General features: G+C 42.3%; 1 protein-coding gene across 6 annotated transcripts in view; it reads right to left on the bottom strand.

The window, feature by feature from the left end:
• cadm2a (cell adhesion molecule 2a) overlaps window positions 1-19398 on the bottom strand; it is a 194369-nt gene that overhangs the window by 151720 nt on the left and 23251 nt on the right. The window contains exons 1-2 of one of the 6 annotated variants that reach the window (XM_027273403.1): window positions 16367-16404; window positions 2524-2586 (exon numbers count right to left, since the gene is read on the bottom strand). The exons of 4 other annotated variants lie outside the window; for them this stretch is intronic. The gene's annotated coding sequence lies outside the window, so the exon portion shown is untranslated. Of the gene's footprint in view, window positions 1-2523; window positions 2587-16366; window positions 16405-19398 lie in introns of those variants that run through there. One more of the 6 variants, XM_027273404.1, reaches the window with a different exon arrangement.

The raw sequence follows: 19398 nt of genomic DNA on the forward strand, positions 1-19398 counted from the left end.
CACCTGATATAATGGGCTATCACAAGTACAATAACTCTAATGAATAATTTGCCAACTAAAAAGGAGGAGGAAATACGAAAAGAATAGACTGAATTAGTTTCTCAGTGGGGTAGCTTATGTAGCACAAAACTGCTCTTGAATCAGAAACTGACAGACAATTGACCTGGAAAACAGAGAGGAATATATCAGCTCCCTACTTCAACCCTCCAACCTACTTTTCTATAACAGGAATATACTGTAAGAAGTGTGTGTGTGTGTGTGTGTATATGTGATGAGGCCAAATTCCATTTCAAAGTTGTGCCTTCCAAACGGTTTGCTGATTAAGGCATTTAAAGAAAATTAGCCCCACAGCCACCATAAATCTCTCTGGTTTTCTTTAATGAATGCTGCAAATCTCACATTTCATTTCTCATTTGCATATGAAAGGCATCACCTTCACTTTCCCTATCTCTGCTTTGCACAAACTGAATTGATATTCTGTAAACGAGGAGGAGAAAACATTTAAGTAGCGATATGTAGTGCAGTTTGTGTCAACATCTGCATATCAATTTGTGCCCAAAACTCGACTTGGAGTCTGAAGTGGACCGGCTCACTCAAACCCTGGCAAACCTTTCTTCTGATTACAAAGTTATTAAGCATCGGAGATGAAATATGGTTATGGCGCTCCTGGATGATCCCTCTGAACTTAGCACTATAATTCATCACTTTATAGCTAACAAAATATGATGCTAAATGAGAGTAGGGAAGCATTATCAACTGAAGACAACATAGCCGGTGTTTCAGTTTGATGAATATTTGGCTTTTTGGGAGTAAACAATCATGCCTCAGATAGCTGCTGAGGCAGAGGGGAGGAATAGAGCAACTTCTGTATGGCATTCACAAAGGGCCCAACTTAATGGAAGTTTGAATTACCATTTAAATAGGATTTCTTTTGGGGGAAGGGGAGGCGTCATAGAGAGAGATAAATTACATTGTAAACAATGTCAAAACAGTTTAATGACACATATGAAATGAAAGTACACACCCCGTGCTTTCCTAGCTACTGAGTGATGTAAAGAGTGGATTGAATAAATAACGAGGCCGCCCGAGGAAAAAGGCCACTATGCAGACTTGTTTTGTCTCTAGCAAGGCCTGCACTTTTAATTGACTTGAATAAAAAACTCAATTACAGCATTCTGGCCACCGGAGGGAGAGAGAGCTAGCGACAAAGCGAGAGAGAGTGAGAGGAGGATGAGAGAGGGAGGGAAGGAAACAGAAAGAGGAGTGAATGAAGCATGAGAGAGGAATGAAGGAATTATTGGGTCAGAATGGCACCTCAGGGGGGAATCAGGACAGCAGACTAGCTTTTATACAGGCCGGTCTGTCTATGGGTATTACATCTCACTGAGAGGTGGAAGAGAAGAGAGTAAAAAAGAAAAAGAAGGTAAAATGCTTTGTCAGTGTCTTCTAAGGATTTTTATGCATTTATTGTCATCCATCCTGTGTTATTCCACCGAGGCAGACTTGAGATACTGATTGAAGGTGAGGGGCATTGAATCAAGTGAAATCAGTAAGCAGTCCCACTCAGCTGAGGCGCTGATTTAGCTTCCACAGAAGTCGACAGGCCTCGTACGAGGAGAGTATTAAAGAAAGAACATGAATAGATAAGAAGGCAACAGAACAAAAGGAGAGCGTGATGCAAGGGAGGAAGAAAGTGAAGACTCTTTGTATGGAAAAAAAAAGGAAAGGAAACATCCTGAGCGCCACACAGTGATACTGTCAGGCTGATTGTCTATTGGCAAAGTGGTCTGTGTGTATGTGTGTGTGTGTGTGTGTGAGCACATTTTAACATGTTCTATGTGAAGGTGTGGTGTGGTGTAGCTGTGAGTGTGGGAGTGGTGGGGGGGCTTTGTGGAAGTATGAGTCTCATAGATATCCTGAAATAAGAAAACAACAGATTCTTTGTCAGCCTAGAGCAGTCAATGCAGTGTTTGCGGACAGTGAGCCGATATTTCCGCCTTGCGAATGTGTGTGTGTGTGTGTGTGCGCGGACAGCAAGCTGTTGTTCCCATGGTTGTGTGTTATTGATTAGTCATCTCTGTGGGCAATAGGAGCTGTTATCAGGCTTGACATGGAGACAGACGGGGGTGGATGATGCATGGGACGGGAAAACTGTTCAGACGCAAAGATAATGGAGCTACACACACACGCCAACACGCGCGCACACACATGCTGCAAAGATGGACGGGTACACACTGGCACATGCTCCCACAGATTCTTGCACACACAATAGACCTGTTACACAACCGAGCACAAACGTATTGGCAGCGATAGATTTGTTTTCAGCACCACGGACAGCACTCTAAATCTTGAGCAATGCCAGTGCACAGTGCATATGGCTAATGATTATCTATTGTCGCACCCACAACCATAATCAGCCATTACTCATGGAAGTTAAGTGTAGATGCCCCCGAAGAGTCGCAGTAAATCTACCGAGTGACTCCGAGAAGTGGAGACAAAACTGAATGGAAAATGAGTTCATACTGTGACGGCCAACCCGGAGCTCCTCTCAACCGTGACACATGCACCAAGGGTCCTGGAACTCACCTATAAAGGAGAAACAGAGAGAGAGAAAGAAAGGAGGTCAGACTCAAATAAATACATAATGCATTAGGCGTTAGGAAGGCAGTGAACAGTGCGAAATGTTGTTTAAATGTGGCCCTGCTTCGTGTGAACACGCTGCATTTCAGATAGTAAGAGATAGTGTTACACACACACTTGTTAACACATTTATTTCCAGACTCTTTTTTTTTTTCCATAAACCATTGAGCACATGTACACACTAATCAAGACATTGTCCACGAATAGAATCCCCACTAACTCACTCCGTCTTCACCAAATGGAGCTGGTAAATGAGCAGAAACTCTAATGAATGTTGGATGGAATCTCTGGACTGAAACTAAAACCGGTTCATCTGTGTGTTTTGTGATGAACACCAAAGTCTGAAAATGAAAATTGTTTCAAGAGTTGGTAAATATTTGAGCAATATTCCCCGCATGGAGCTGAGTCTATTCTGTGTCCCTTTGTTCGGAATCATGGAAATCCTTGTGCATGCTACTATTGGGCAAAAGATTGGGCTTTAACTTTGCAGTTTATGTAACTCTTACTTTTTTCTTTTTTATTCCCTCAAATACCCACACACCCTCGCCAGTCTTTCTTCTATCTGAGAGCTGAGTGAGTTGTGTGTAAATGTCAGCTGTGGAACTGGCTGTCCACGAGAGGCCAACCATGAGCACACAGGGAACAAGATTGTCATGCCCTGCACTCTACAATCCTCTCCTTCTCCACAGGGACAGGTAGGCTCAGGTTTTTTCTAGTCAACCATGAAAATACAGAGGTCAAGCTTCCCACCATGTCCCCCCGCTCTCTGTGATGAGATGGACAGGGTAAGGTACGGCCACAGAGCAGCAGACACACAAAAAAAGTGATCCAATGAAAAGGAATTTCCAACGCAGCTTTCATTACAAAGTGATGAAAACATGGCAAGGACTGAGCGCTGATATATTACAAAGGCCTGTGTTAAGAAGAGTTATGAAGAGTAAAATCAATTTTCAAGCATTCAAACCATGACTATGTATTTTCCAATAACATGATGTTAGAAGCACCCGATACTGTAACATTTCACTCAAAATTATGATCACACTGATTTAAAATACAAAAACAAACAATAACACATTTGCTAATATTCCAGATATATATGAACAGAAAATGATCGCCATCATTAAGCAGCCATGTGTGCTTGTTATGCACAGTATTTTGTGCAACGGGTCACGAAAAAATAAAAAAAGGTCATTTCTCAAAAGACAACTAATAAAGCCTGTTCAAACTACCAATTAAAGTTTATTGTAGCAAAACAAAACGCGACTACTGTCTAGTTTTAAAGGAAAAAGTGTGAATGACTTGTGAACTCAGTGAAAGCCCATTAAAATAAACAGAAGAGCTGAATACTTCTTCCGGCAAGCCCGGCTTTCCACATGCATTGATGATGGATCGATGCATCCTCGTAGAAAAGCCCACTAATGATACAAGGTTGAGCTGAGGTAAGGCTTAGCCCATTAAAAAGACAAAAACTAACTAAATGTACACGTGAGTTTCAATCCAACCCTGGGCACACCCTTGACAGGTCACTAGTCAATCACAGGGAGTATGTGAAACCTATTTATTACTTAGTTGCTGATTGCAATCGAGTGCCCAGGAGAAACTACAGTGAGCGTGAAATGCATGAAAAATACGAAAGGCCGGTGTTTAGTTTGTCCGTTCTGGGCTACTGTAGAAACATCATGACAGACTTGACAGATGTGGAAGACGACCTGTGGTGTCCATAGATATTTACGGCTCATTCTAAAGGTAACAGAAACATAGCAACCCTTATGTTCAGGTAATCATACACTAATGAAAACAGAGTTCTAAATATTGTATTTAATTGACCAGTTGTGCATCCAGCAATGTTTGCTTACATAACAGGACAGGTTGAGGACAATATAATTCTTTAAATATGGAAAATGTATTACAGCTAGCAGCTGGTTGTTTACAAAATTTACTTCTTCTCTTTTCATAAATGTTCTGAGAGAGCTTGGATTCTTCCATTATGAAGGGACAGGATGAACTATATGACGCTATGTCTGCAGATCAGCCTGTTAGCCAGTGCCTGTGACATCTACAGTATACCCACAGAGCGCCTCGTTTTTTCACTAACTGGCCTAATGACCACATATGGCTGCCTTCCTGAGCAGACATGGTTAGGCATGTCATTGACAACAGAACATTGAATATAGACGTTAACTGAGAAATGTCCTCATTGGACAGCCTATCTGTGCAAGAAACCAGGAGGAAATGCAGACACCCGGATTATCTTTACTCTGTATACATCTCTTTCCTCTATTCCACTGAGATAGTGAGCGATTGTTTCTGTATCTGAATCAGATACGTCGACACACTGTCTCTCACCTCCTCTCCCTGTCTCCGGGATCTAGCCTGCAGTCAAAACATTCCCTCTCCGAAATCTTAAAAGAAAAGAAAAAAACCTCCTTTGCTCTGTCGTCTCCTCCTTTTCTGAAAGGGGATTCGTGACTCTCTGATTTGGGACTGACTGAATGCGAGGTGGATCATCAGCACACAGAAAGCTTATATCAGCTAATACGGAGTGTGTCAGTGTGCATTACATTGCCTTTAAGAAAATAAGAGTTGAAATGAGAATATTAAAACATTAACCAATATTTTGACCATCAAGCTTGTTAGTAAAATATGTTTTACATCACTGGATATCATTTCTGCTAGTCCAATGTGAAATCAATAGGACAACAGAGGACCTGTGTGATCTGCTGTAATTGAACTCCCCATTCTGCTTATTTATCTGCGTCTCTCTACAAATGCCAATTACGAGAAAAGTCTGCAGAGAAGTGCCGGTGCTCTAATCTTTCTTTTTTTAGCAGGCTAGACAGCCCAGAGAGGGGACACACGCACGCACACACACACACACACACACACACACACACACACACACTGAGAGAGACTGACAGATAGCAGACAGCATGGAAACAAAGAAGAAGAAACTAACTGGTTGTTTCTGTTTGAGTATAAACATATACTCATATGGTGACTGTTTAAAAATACATTATGGCCTGACACTGAACTGACCCCACTGTCTCCTCCTATTATAGGACGGACACCAGACCAAAAAAAAAAAGTAGGGCAACAACAAAAAACATTACTGTTCGGAAAGACAAAGGGTTATGTAAGCACCTAATTCTAAGTTATGCTAAATGGAAACATTATCGAAATCTCTATGCGTCTAATAATAAATATATCTGGCAGTGCATGAATTCATTTGATTACATAAGCACTTCCATGTGCATGCACGCATACCGACTTTTGTTGACGGCTAAATTGGGAGATTAATTAGTTAGAATGGAGAGGAAGATGGAGCAAGATATTGCATAACCCTGTTTTGAATCGAGCCGACAAATCAATAGAGAGTCTGTTCTTGCTGTTTAGTTTGTGCAATCCTCCCCCGAAGTGTTGACTCACTTGTGTTTTTGACCAGGAAAAAAAAAGGTACTGCTCTCTGGGAGCTGTTCACGGCAGAGGTGTGTGTGTGTGGTGAAATGAGGGGGGGGGACTGCTGAATTGAAGTGACAGGGAAAAGCCCATTGTATTCCTCTGTGAGATGTCTCTGGTTTGCCATCTTTCATCCTATGTTTATTCTCACTACTCATCTCTAACGAGGCATGAAGCGCACCAATGAGAGGCGATGTAAGCGTTTTGAGCGACAGCCGAGGTCGGACGCACAAAATGACAGCCATTCCACGGGGAGGACCCAGATGCAGCAGGGCGGCGGGTCGTGAGCCAAGTCGCCGCCGTGGACAGTAAACACGATGCCTGTGCTGCCTGCTTAACAATAACCCTGAACCCTGACCGTTACACCATACGGTAGGCGACCTGGTCGCCTTCGACAGCATGGATGCTAATGGGACAGACTGTGTTAGTCGAAAGACATTAGCGGGAGCATCAAGGTCAAAAAGTCACTTGGTGAAAAAAAGTTGTTTTGTGTCTCTTCCTTCCTCTCACATGTAGTGACGCCCACGTGTCTAAGGAGGGCTGAGAATGAAGCGCCGCTGTTACAGTATAGAGGTAAATTGCTGCTTTGTAACTAGGGCGCACATTTGTGTGTGTTTTTGTGTGTGTACACATGCGTGCGCCGGAGTGTATTGATTTTTCTTTCCACCTCTTTTCTCATCTTTACTTTGCACGCGTATACCTCTATTTTCCTATTTGTTTGTGGACATTTTCTCAGAGTTCCCCCTGATGGAAAATGTGATCGTGTCCCATCCCCTCACTTTCTTGCTTTTCTTCATTCCTTTTTTTTTCCTCCCTCCCCCCTGACTAATAGAAATTCTGTTAGTATGTTTGTATGGGATGAGAGATGAAAATGATTTTGTGGATAGGAAGAAAGATGGCGATGGAAGGGAGGGAGTGGGCGATAAAAAAAAAAAATGGGCAGAGGATAGAAAATCGATGGGAGATGAAATATATCAGAACTCCTGGAGCAAGGTCAAGAGGATATGATCTCTCACGACACACAGTTGTGACTGCCTCACTGAGCCGGAGGGAGCGAGATGGAGAGAGAGAGAGGAGGGAGACAAAGAGGGAGAGGATGAGGGAAAGAAGGAGTCACTAAGAAAGACAAAAGAGAGCAGGGGGCCAAGACATAAAACTTTTTTCTTGAGAGAAGCCACTGTCCATTTATCAAAAAAACAGCATCCTACTCAAAGCCTGTGTGTGTCCATAAGGGCAGGAGAACTGTTACCACGAGCAGTTTGCTGATGTTGGCACAATAGGGTCTGGTAGAAAATGTGGAAATGAATCTTCCTTCAGTCAGCTTTCTTCCCACGTTAACTAATTCAGCAGCTAAGCAGCCAAAGCGGCCAGATCAGCAGGCTGTGTCTCCACCCCGGGTCCAAGTCCTGGTTCCATATGCACAGACCATTAGAGCCCCACTCACACCTCCTACAGAGAGCAGGGCTAGATAACATCTGTCTACAGCTACCTCCCTGCAAACACTCCACCAATTAAAGAGCCATTAGCGCTCAGACTCAGTGGGCGGTGTGTGGGTCAGTATGCCTGTTTATGTTTGTGCTTATTCCCTATAGGTTAATGCAATCTTTTTCTTTTTTTTTAATGCTACATGAATTATAATATGTTGTGTACACATTTATCTACAGTACACAGAGCATGTACTCACCAAAACACACATTTATTTCCATGTAACCTTTGTTTTCCCTTTCCACCCACTTGGCCCCACCCCCGCCATGTATCATTCATTAGTCGCCCCAGTCTTCGTCATACAATTTTAATTCATAATAGGGACAGAAGTAGGTCATTTGACAAACATGTCACATCTGCTCCAGTCAAGGCTGCGCCTCCTTTTAGCATCAATGTTTCATCCGTGCTTAACACGAGAACATGAGCTCGAGGTTAGCGGCGGGTTAGAAGCACACCTGAAATAAAGAGCTGTTTTTTTCTTTTCTTTTTTTTGTGATGACACGCCGTCGGAATCTCACAGGTTCAACCCTGCTGAGAATGCTATTATTACAGAACACTACTGTCTTGTCCTGTTTTATGAAGTGAGACAGTGAGTTGCAGCAAATACAATCTCAATTATCCCAAGATGTATAGCTTTCTGTAGCACAAAAAAAAGCATCAGGGGTCATAGCTACATATCCGGATCCTCATGACAAAGAAAAGTCCTTAATTGTTAGATACAATATAAAAGATCAGACCTTAACATGTGTGTAGAGCATGTGTACCTGAGATCATTAGTGTTTGTTTTAAACTACATATACTTGAATAGTGACAGTTCACATTGCACAGTGACACTTTCTTCCCTGAGCTTGTCAAAACATTGTTGCATTATTCTTTGGAAACTCCTACACGATTTCTTTGGCATTCACAGTCGTATTACTCAGTGCGGATCTGAGCAGTTTTCCAATTTTCATCGTCATCATCAAAGCTGTAAATGTGACAAAGACAACATCAGCTGCGCGCAAAAAAAAGGCTATTTACAAAATGTCTAACAGAGGACATCGGGGAGAAAGTGAAACAAAGAGGCCAGATGAGGTGCAGACACTCCTCGGAGTGACCCAGGTGTGAGCTGGCCCCCTGTGGCGTCTTCTGTCCCTCATCGCTGACCCAGGGGAAGCGAAATGTCTGCTGTCCCCAGAGTGCCCTGCACGCCAGTCTGCTGCCCTGCACGGCGGTCTGTGTCCACCAACTGGCTGAGTGATTGCCCAGCACGATCACAACGCACGCACACACACATATGCAGAGCCACTCATATATCATATTACATGATATTTCACACTTTAACAGTGGTGGTCATTGTGGGTGGCACATTTATGATTTATACACATGTACAATAATAATGCTGTAAATATAAAAATGCATGTACAAACTGCATGTCAACTGAAGCAAAAAACCCTGTGGGTTTGTATTTATGGAGGTCTGGATATTGTCCTCAAGATGTAACCATTAAACATATTCATTATTCGGTATGACAGTGTGAGTTGTGTGTATTACACTGTGTAATATATTTGTGATCATGGGTGTTTAGTAGTAATGTGTTTTTCTTGAAGTTCCCTGTGGAGAGATAAAGCCTGCAGCCACTGAGCTTTGAACGAATCCACCGCTGGAGACAGGCTGACTTTAAAATCCCCGTGTCCAAAAAAGAGTCACTCGCTCCTCTTCCACACCGCTGCTCACACACATTAATTTGTAGTTATGGCCTAACACACTACGGTGACTTCAGCATGGATATGTGCACTGAGTTTAAAAAAGGACCAGTGGAGGACTTAGTGCCATCTAGTGGTGTAGTTGCTGATTGCAATCAACTGAAATCACAGATTATGGTAAAAAAAAATATGTTTATATGTTGTATGTAAAAAAACTTAACCTAGAACCAGTGTTCTGTTTGTCTCTTCAGGGCTACTGTAGACACATGGTGGTTCAACACAATGTGGGGAGGATACCCAGTGTCCCATAGCTATAAAAGGGCTTATTTTATGGTAACAAAAACATAATGATTCTTATTTTCAGGTGCTCGTACACAGTGTAACTGCTGGTAACACTTTGCTTTGATGGGCCAACACCAAAAGCGATTCAAGCAATCATTTGATCCAATTCCGAAGTATGTGGTTCATGCCAATCCCAAAGAGAGGAAGATGGAGTAATATGGTGTCTGAGAGAGGTGATGATTATGATAAAATACAGCATAGTGAGGACACAGACACTTCATACACTAGTCTCTTTGTAACGCTGACCCACATGTGTGCATTCAACCTGTACATGTCCGTATGAGTCAGACTTTCTCTCCAGGTCTGGCCCAATGCCTTTGTCGTGTCGTGTTGTGTCTGAAAGGGCTACAAGTTAAGAAAAACAGAGAACTGTGGAGTAACATTAACTTCAGAAAGTCCATCCATATTATTACACTTCTGTTCTCTATATCTATCCCTGAGAGTGGCCTACAGCGGCGTTGTGATTGAACATGCTTGTGTTTTTAGTGAAGGGTTCAAACTGAAATAACAGATAGGAGTTAACATTATGAAGAAAGGTAACAATAGCAAGAGGAAACAATGCCAATGTGGAACGTGAGGTTCACTTTCATTTTCCGGGCAGATCTGCCAAGTTCCTCCAAGTCAAACTCACAGAACTGTGTGTAATACTCTGCCAAATCTTCCATTTCTGGACAAGCTCTAGTTGTCAGATCTATTTTCATAATAAAGAGTGATAACCAAATTACACATCCCGCCGTACACCGGCAGTTACCTCATGAACTCTCCCTAGGAGCCTGTCTGACGTCGTGTGCGATAGAGTCAGCGTCACAATTATTCCAACAGACTAACAGACTTTTATATCAGTTAATAAGTCATGGAAAATGTCTTCCCCCCTCCACAGAAAGCCACAAAAACTGATACGCTGATTGAAAACACAATTATGCTTCTCATATTCCATTGCTGCCATCAGATTTCACACGCTGGACCTTTAAATCCTCAAAGGAATTATCAGTTTGTGTTTGCTGCACAATATGAAACTTGTGAAATTGGCAATGAATCTGTCACTAACACTGTTCTGGCTAGGGAAGCTGAAACCAGACAACCAGGCAGTTTAGTGTCAGAGCTCATGGCTAATAGGCTCATTCATAGACATTAGGTTTATTAATGACCATATTAGCTAACAACAATGCCAACGTTGTTCCAATGCCAATGTTCTGCTGAAACTAGAAATAAAGCAAAAAAACACAGGCATATCCAGTTTTTTTTTTATGGCATTTAAGGAATTTCTGCTGTGCATCCTCATTTTGTCCTGCTAGTTTGTGAACTGGCAGTTATTGCCAAAAGAAAAGAAAATAGCCATTTCCCTGCAGACTCCGAACATCAATTCTGCAAACTACAGTGGATCTTGATCCAGACTGCGAAGAAGAGCAGAAGAGAGAGAAAAGGAGAAGAGAAAAGGAGGAGAGGAGGGGAGGAGAGGTACACTCAGACAACCTCTGTCTCTTCCACTTATTGTTACAAGTAGAATATTTATCCATGCCTCAGTGCCCAACAAGAAAACACTGGAAGTCATTCTCTCTCCCTCTCTTTCTCTCTCCCCCGCTCTGTCTCTTCCACTCACTCTCTGCATGCTTGCTAGCAAGTTATGTAAAAAAGAGAGCTGTCCACTTAATCAAAAACAAAGTAAACAAGATACAGGCCAAGCCAGTGCGCCACAACATTCCACATATTCCTCTTTGAGGGTGAATGCACGCCAGTGTTAACTGTAAAATAAGCTCTTTTTTGAGAGTTGCACGATATGTTTTCCTGTCTCATAAAGCCTTAAAAGAAAAAAAATCCCAAAGCAAAACAATTACGGCTTCACTTGATGACAGCCACCGGGATTATGAGTGCTAATGAGCACAATCAACAACACTTGAAGCGGCTGCATGTGTTTGCACACGTGCCCGCCTCTGTTCCCCGTTTCTGCACCGATAGTTTGCAGTGCATCGCAAGAAGACATGTACTGCAGGGCTGCAACTCAGCCCACAGCATTATTGTCATTGGTGATTAATCTGTTCGTTATTCCTGTTAATCAATTAAAATGTCGCAAAGTGCAGAAAAATGGCCATTGCAGATTTACCAGAATCCAAAGGAGAGTCCTGATATTCATTTTACAAAGATATTCTCATTTAAGAAGCTGAAAATAGCCATGTTTGGTTAATAAATGACCTAAACAATCAGTTTACTCTTAAAATTCTGATGAATTTTCTGCCAATCAACTAATTGATGAATCTGCACACCTTTTCATCAACATATTGAACTATTTGGACCGTGCAGCATTTGAAAATGGACTTTGCTGACGCACACTGCAGTCATTTGCCATTAGCTGCTCCTGTCATTTGCCATTTATTGAGTGTTTGTGTGTATGAGACATACGGCAGCTCATCACATTATGTTATGGTCCTGTCAGCTGCACTCCCACTGTGTTGTCAAACACCATCGTACACGTCACATTCATTTGAGGGAGACAAAGTGTTGATGCAGTTGCGTCCGTGTGCGAATTAGCAGTCATGCCCGTCTGTTTTAAAGGAACACGGGACGTGTCATCACCGAGACGCCATGTTTAGAACTCACATTTGCAAGCTGATGATATTCAGGAGTTGATTACCTGGAGGTAAAGCAACACTAACCTAAGTGAACGTTTTCATCAGCCAGCCAATTTTACACCTTTAGCGAAAACCTGTGTTTGGGGTGTTTACAGAACAACCTGTTAAAAATGCGAGGAACATACTAACAACACATTTCCCCTGCAAACAAGAACAATCAAATCCCCTTGCTGTTCTTGCCTTTGTTCCCCTTTTAGTAGTGACAAGCCCAGACGGTAGAGGGAGGTGGATAGAGGAATGGGAGCTGCCTGCCTGTGTCCTATTTGTAGCAGTTGCCAGACTCCATAAAATCCCCCTCTAGTTGTGGAGAATATGTCGCCCACCCACTGACAGCCTCCTCAGCTTGACACACTCTGCATTGCCAGTGGGAGATACTGGGAAGAGATATGAAATCCAGCTGGGTTAATCCTGTTACACAGTTATGCACAAACCACAATCTCACCTAGAGAACGCATACATGCGTAAATCAAGCAGCACCTTAGATACTGGAGCTGGAGTTTCCATGTTTTTAAATCCAAACTAGGTTATTTTACCTGCTCATATCGCAGGCCTGAGAATGACTTACACTGCACAAAACTAGTATGCATCCCCCTTATGTCATGTAGTTAGCTAAAACATAAACAGAGAATGTTGTGCATGAGCCGACAATTTCACATTTATCACCCAGAATAAACTGAATGCACCAATCTTTAAAATGATGTCTGCTTGATTATTTTTAAAAAAATAGCAATTAAATTTCAGGAACAGTCTTCTCTAAACCCGTTAAGTATTCAGCCTCTTGAAATTGGCTGCAAGTTAGAGATTAATATTCTTCATGCACATGTCTCTCTTTTTTTTTTTTTTCTAATATTGAAAAAGAATTAAGTCTATTTAGAAAAGCAAGTGAGTTGGAAACAAATTAATGGGGAGAAAGTGACCAAACACATACAACGAATTTCAATTACCTCCCTGTTCTGACTGAGCTCAGACACTAGTTCCCATCGCACAATAACCACAGTCTGACTGAGTATATGTATGTATATAAAAAAAGATATATTATTAAGTGTCGTAAAGCACCATAAGTTATTTTTACAATTCGGCTTGAAGCACTCATTGCTCTATTTTACAGACAGAAGCTGTAACCTGCAGTGTGTTAGTTCTCCAGAACTCTCATCTTATGTGACTCAGTGCACCATCTCATGCGTCAGTCACCAAGGCCGCCTTCATGATGTCTGTCACATCTCTGAAAGGTTTGGTGCTTTCCACTTCCTTTTCAGCAGTGTAAAACGCACAGCAGGCGCAGGTGTACAACCTTTTCACTCCATGCATGTTGTTTTCTTACGTCCCCCCCCCACGCAAAGAACTTCTCCTTGCTGTTTACAGCAAACAAACAAAATGCACCACCGCTGCTGCACATACCCACCAACACAGAGAGCTTTACATGTGATTAGGACTCACAGTGCCAGGAGGAGAAAAACAGTCAATTTTTTTAGCTAGGGAAAGGGAAGTGCACTTCAGCCGCGCTTCCATTAGTCACATAGCAACCGCAGCCGCCATCACTAGAGTGAAGAAAGACAGAAGCCTATCCGCCTTTGACTAGAACAGTTTTGCTTTTCAAGTTCGTATCATTCTGCAACAGTCCCGGCCCCAAAACCTTCAAGATTCTTTACATTTTAGGGATTCAGTGCTCTTATCAAGTCTAACTCCTATCCAATAACTCAATCATTATAGCAGTTCATTTGTGTGAACACGGGCCACGCCACAAGTGAAAACAACTTAAAAGCCTTCCTTGATATCTTATCTTGGGCCTTTAACCAGCAGTTGAGGTGCACAGTGTCAGCTTCTTGTCACTCTGTCAGCTACCCTAGTGTCCCACTCCATGTTAACATGCAAGTCCCTATCCAGTAGACATTAACATGCAGGGCCAGCAGCCGCTAGGTGGGCCTGAGCAGAGCCCAAGGCAGGTGGCAGATAGTCAATGTGCATGCTCCTAAATCATTCATGTAGCCGGGTGGAGGGGATTGCGTGTGTTTGCGAGTGTTTGTGTGTGTGTGTGAGCAGAGAGAAAGGAGCAGCTTCTATTGATGTTGCAATGTAAGAATAGAACAAGTGAGAGGGAGCACTGGATGAAATAGTATTCCAAAGCCTTTGTGGGATCCCACGAGTGGATACAATTCATTTGTATATTCCTCATTACCATATTGGTCCCTTGGATGGAGCAAGGAAAAAGATAAAGAAATGTAGGAAAAGCAAAAAAAAAAAAAAAAAAAGGAGGAGGTGAAGCCGGGGAGGGAAGGGAGTGTGGGTTGATGGGATTGGAAAGATGAGAGGGAAGCAGGAAGGTGAAACTGACATTCTTGAGAAGGGGCAGGCCATGCGGGCGAGGTTTTGTTAATGAATTAGTATGCATGGCTGGTACCACACAATGACCTCGAGCGAGGAGCTGACACGCCACAGACACTAGACTGAAACTAACTCTAACACCACAAATTATTACCTTTTCATTATGGAAATTAGCCCTTCCTTCTCATTCCTCCCACTCTGTCTCTGTCGCGCTCCTCTCACCTGTTCTTTTTCTATTCCTCACATCTCCACGCTTGCTCTGGTATATATCGGAGGAAGAATGGTGTTGACTCTGAAAAGCAATTACCTGTCATTTACCTGTCTCTCTCTCGCTCTGATAATGAATTTCAAGTGAAAGGTGAAATAATTATCTTTTCTCCAACAAAATCAAAGCTGGGGGCGGGGACAGCCACTGTCACAATATGTGGCATGCCATATGGGATTAAAGGATTCTCTAGAACACGTACGCCCACGTACAGTACACACACAAACACACATATACAGTACAGAGTTGTTCTTTGAACTGCATTTGCATGAAGAATACCTCAGCCTTAGCCGAGACCGTGACAGCAAGTCATCCCTGTGCTATCTGATGGCCTGTGTGATCTTAAAGTTTAGCTTTTGATCTGAAAGCAAAACTCATGTGGAAGCAGACGCACTGCAGCTGTGATAAACTGATTTGCCAAGAACATAGACAGCAAGATGACCATTTATACTCGTCAGGACACTGGAGCAGTTTATACATTTTGGGGGAGGGAAAAAAAAAAATCACAGATTTCAGAGTATTTTCAAGTACGCTCAGGGATTTAAGAAGAGACTTCGGCAACACTGCAGCACGAGGAAAAGGGTTTTCAGATGAATCAAGTGCATCAGACACACTGTAACTGACGTTAAGCCTCTCCTTTAGGCAGACAAGCTTTTACAACTGATGCCAGACTAAAGTGCTGATCTAAATATAGTATCTAAAGACAGAGACAAGTTAAGGGGGAAGTTCTTTTAAACCACAAAGCCACTACTAAATATTTTAAACATGGATTCATTTGAATAAAGGAAACCCCGAACAGGAATGGAGAGGAGGAAACATAACACCAGACACACAAGGTTTTTTAAGGGGAATCGATGAGGATACTTTAAGTTTCCATCAGCAAACTAAAACAAACAAAAAATCACTACGACAACTCTGGGAAAATATATTTAAAAAAACACTGAACCATGGTATGAAATATATCTAAGATACACAGAAAGAGCAGCTGTCAAAGCATCAGTAAAGAAACGCTGCTGCTTTTTTTTAACTTAATGGTATCTTTATACAGTCCCTGGCTTCTATCCCTGCAACCCCATAAAAGCTTCAGTTTGCACCACAAACAAAACACTCCAGTCATTTTGCTCCAGAAATACATAGAAGGCCTTAAACTGTGTGTGACTGTATCTTTCCAGGCTACTTAAGATCAAGAGAAAGCAGAAAGCACAGTAGACAGATCATATGGAGGCAGAGTGCAAACACTTTCTCAGGGGAAATGACCTGACTCCCTCAACAACCTGGATGCTAATCAAATATCTGGCCTGCTGTCAAGTTATGCCACAGAACAATGAAAAGCGTGCGTGAAGAAGCACCAACTCATCACTGTTTGCTAAGCCATGTTTGTTAAGTAAGACGGCCATTTCCTCACACACAGCTCTCTTTGTTTTCTTGATTAAATATTTAGTCCAGGCATCAGTTGAGAAAGACAAAGAATTGTACTCAGCATTGGAATTAAGCTGCTTTCTTGAAATTCATATTTAAAGAAAACTTGTATTTAAAGCAATAACCTGTGGGAGTCTGAGTCCCGCGTGGAAGCCATCTTGTGCCGGTGCTTAAAGAGGAAGCGCGCCTCAACATTCTTCCTTTTATGTGGTGTATGAGTGGACGGGTTCTCAGATTTGATTGGATACTGGATGTGTGATGAAATGACAGCTAATTAAGGTAAATACTGAATGAGGTACAGATAATTGGCTTATTTTGAATGTACAGTATCTTTGTTTATATGGTGAAGAGTGAATTGAGAAAATATGTTATCTCTTGTTACCTTTGTCAACTCTCCCTTCTAGAGCTCTGACCTGATAGGCCAGTTTGAGATGGAGAGGCGGGCTCTCGTACACCTGAACTGTTTGAGCTGTGTAAAGGTAAAAAAAAGTTTTCCTCCATGTTTTGTTTTATTTCATGTTTCTTTGGAGACTGCCTATTTGTTTATGCCTGATGTTTTCTTGTATCATGCAACCCTGCACCTCACCTTGCAAAAATATGTACACATTAGACTGCCTATCACAGAGAACAACCGCTCGATAAACTCTGTTTTATTGTTCTGATGGTTCTGATGGGGAAGGTACGAACGAGGAGGCGCAGCGTCGAATGGGAGGTGAGCAGGTAAGTCAGAATGCATTTTTCAGGATTTTTAGCATATTTGGAAAATACTGGATGATCTTTAAATATCCTGACATCCATAATCTATTTTCTGTGTGTGTGCATACTGTATGTGAATGTCAAAGTGTGTATGGTCTACTTATGGCCCAGAGCATGATGCCTCTGTCGATATCCAATCACAGTGAAAAACTACACTGTGAGAACTAAAAGCGAACCCCAGGGAGCATCAGACATTTATCTGTGCCTAACAGGCTTCCTCAGAGTTGTCTGGGACAGACAGACACACACACACACACACTCCCTCACATACACTGTATAGCTAGTGTTTGTATTTCATAAAATGAATAGATTCACACCTTTCAAATCATGAAATTATGAAAAAATATGCGGACTGAGTGTAAGGAACAGGCTTGTATAGATTTTCTACACATGAAAAAAGATGATTTCCATCCATCTATCTATCCATATATCCATATCCACATCCATACATCTATTCTTCCCTCCATCATTCATTCTTTGGCCATGAGGTTTATCTCGTACAGTATGTAATAGCTGGAAAATCTGATTTAATGTTCTTGATAGTCCAATCTGTTTTTGCAACGTAACTATGCTGCAATAATAATAATATTAATAAAAAACACCATTTGGTAGTAAGCTCATTTTTTGATATGCTTTTTACAACTCACCAAATGCAGATAAAGAGGAACTAATGAGCAAAAAGCTGAAAAACGTGGTTTGTTTATATCACATTATTTCTTGCTCTCAGCTGACTGTCCATTTTGCACCAGAGACAGTAGCAGAGACAAAAAAAACCCAACAAAAACCAGGCTGCAATGAGGCGTCATAAACAGAGAAAAATTGATAGAGCAACTTAGACAGAGTGCAATCCACAGATAAAGAGAAGAGGCGCACGCTGGAATCTCAGCATCTGATCCACGAGCAGAGGTGGGCTCTTTGATCTCTGGAGAATGGCTCGGTTTGTGGAAAGCTGATTGGAGACAAATCTGTGTGACACGTGAGAAAAATATCGTATGATTTTTATCTCTCTTGTAACAGTGACGTGACTGTGTGCTCGACACTGAAACATAAAGTGGTTTACTCTTTTTGGCACACGGTGTCAATAGTAATGTATCCCTGTAACCTCATTAACACAGAGAGCACTCTCAGTCCGCCACATTTATTTTATCTGAAAGAATCTTTTACACCTAAAAAACTTTCCCGGTTACTTTTCATGGCCAAAAAATTCTTCCATTCTTTCCATTCTCTCACTCTCTCGCGCCCTACTTTTCCACAGGCAAAAGTTGATTTTATGCAAATGTTCACTAATGCTAATGTTTGAAGGCTGGCACAGGCCTCATTTGCATATGGCAGCACACTCAGCCAGTGAAACAGAGTGACATGCTGACCCTGGTCAGGTTGCCAGGGGAACACCCCCCCACCACCGAACCATCCACCCACCCACCCCAACCCTAACACACACACACGCACGCACGCTCAACTCCCACGCACAAAGACACACAAACTGAGTAGGACACACACACACACACTTTTACCCTGACTGCAACAATGCCGGTCAGTTCTGATGTGCTGCACTAATTCCAAACTGACTACTAACAACTTTATCTCGTGTAGCATGTGAGGTCCCCCCCCCCCCCCCTCCACCCTCCACCTTCACTACATGACATCCCACGGCGAACATGGTCCTGTGATCCATCAGGCACAGAACTACAGCGTTAATGGGCTGCTTTTGTGTCCATCACAGCCACTTAGCTCTGCTTTTGAAATGGAAATAGTTGGATTACAGACAACAATAGGCTCAGTCCTCTTTTGGTTAATTTTACAATGGAATGACGGAAGAACTATGTTAAGCTTCTCTTCCTCTTGCCGCCATCTAAATAAAGACATATTTCCATGTTTCAAAGCAGCACTATTCCCTTTCCTAGTGACACTAATACACACACTTAAACACATTTGCAGCACAGTCAGACAGAAGAATGTGCAGCAAACAAGGATGCATGAAAGCACAGACTCGTAGGCAGCATTGTTTTTATGTATGTGCTATGCTTACAGGCAAACACACACACACACACACACTCTCTCTCTCTCTCTCTCTCTCTCTCTCTCTCTCTCGCTCTCTCTCCGTTTTCCTAAGCAGAACAATGGCTGACAGGGATGGATGTTCTGGATTCTAGCTGCTTAAGGATTATGTGAATGGGTCTTCTCAGCACACGATAAGCCAATAAGACCTTTTCTTGGACAGCACATTTGGGCTGCTGGGATGCGACTTTCAGGAATCCTCTTCCAGTCAGAGCATTGAGAGCGTGTGTATCAAAAATGACACTCGTGCAAATTTGCTGAGAAAATGTAGAGAGCAGAGTGAAAGAGCGGCGAGATGGAGTGAGAGAGAGGAAGGGAGGAGTCGAATGTGATTTACAGTCAG

The sequence above is a fragment of the Larimichthys crocea genome, chromosome XXII, assembly GCF_000972845.2.
Source record: "Larimichthys crocea isolate SSNF chromosome XXII, L_crocea_2.0, whole genome shotgun sequence".
Taxonomy (NCBI): Eukaryota; Metazoa; Chordata; class Actinopteri; family Sciaenidae; genus Larimichthys; species Larimichthys crocea.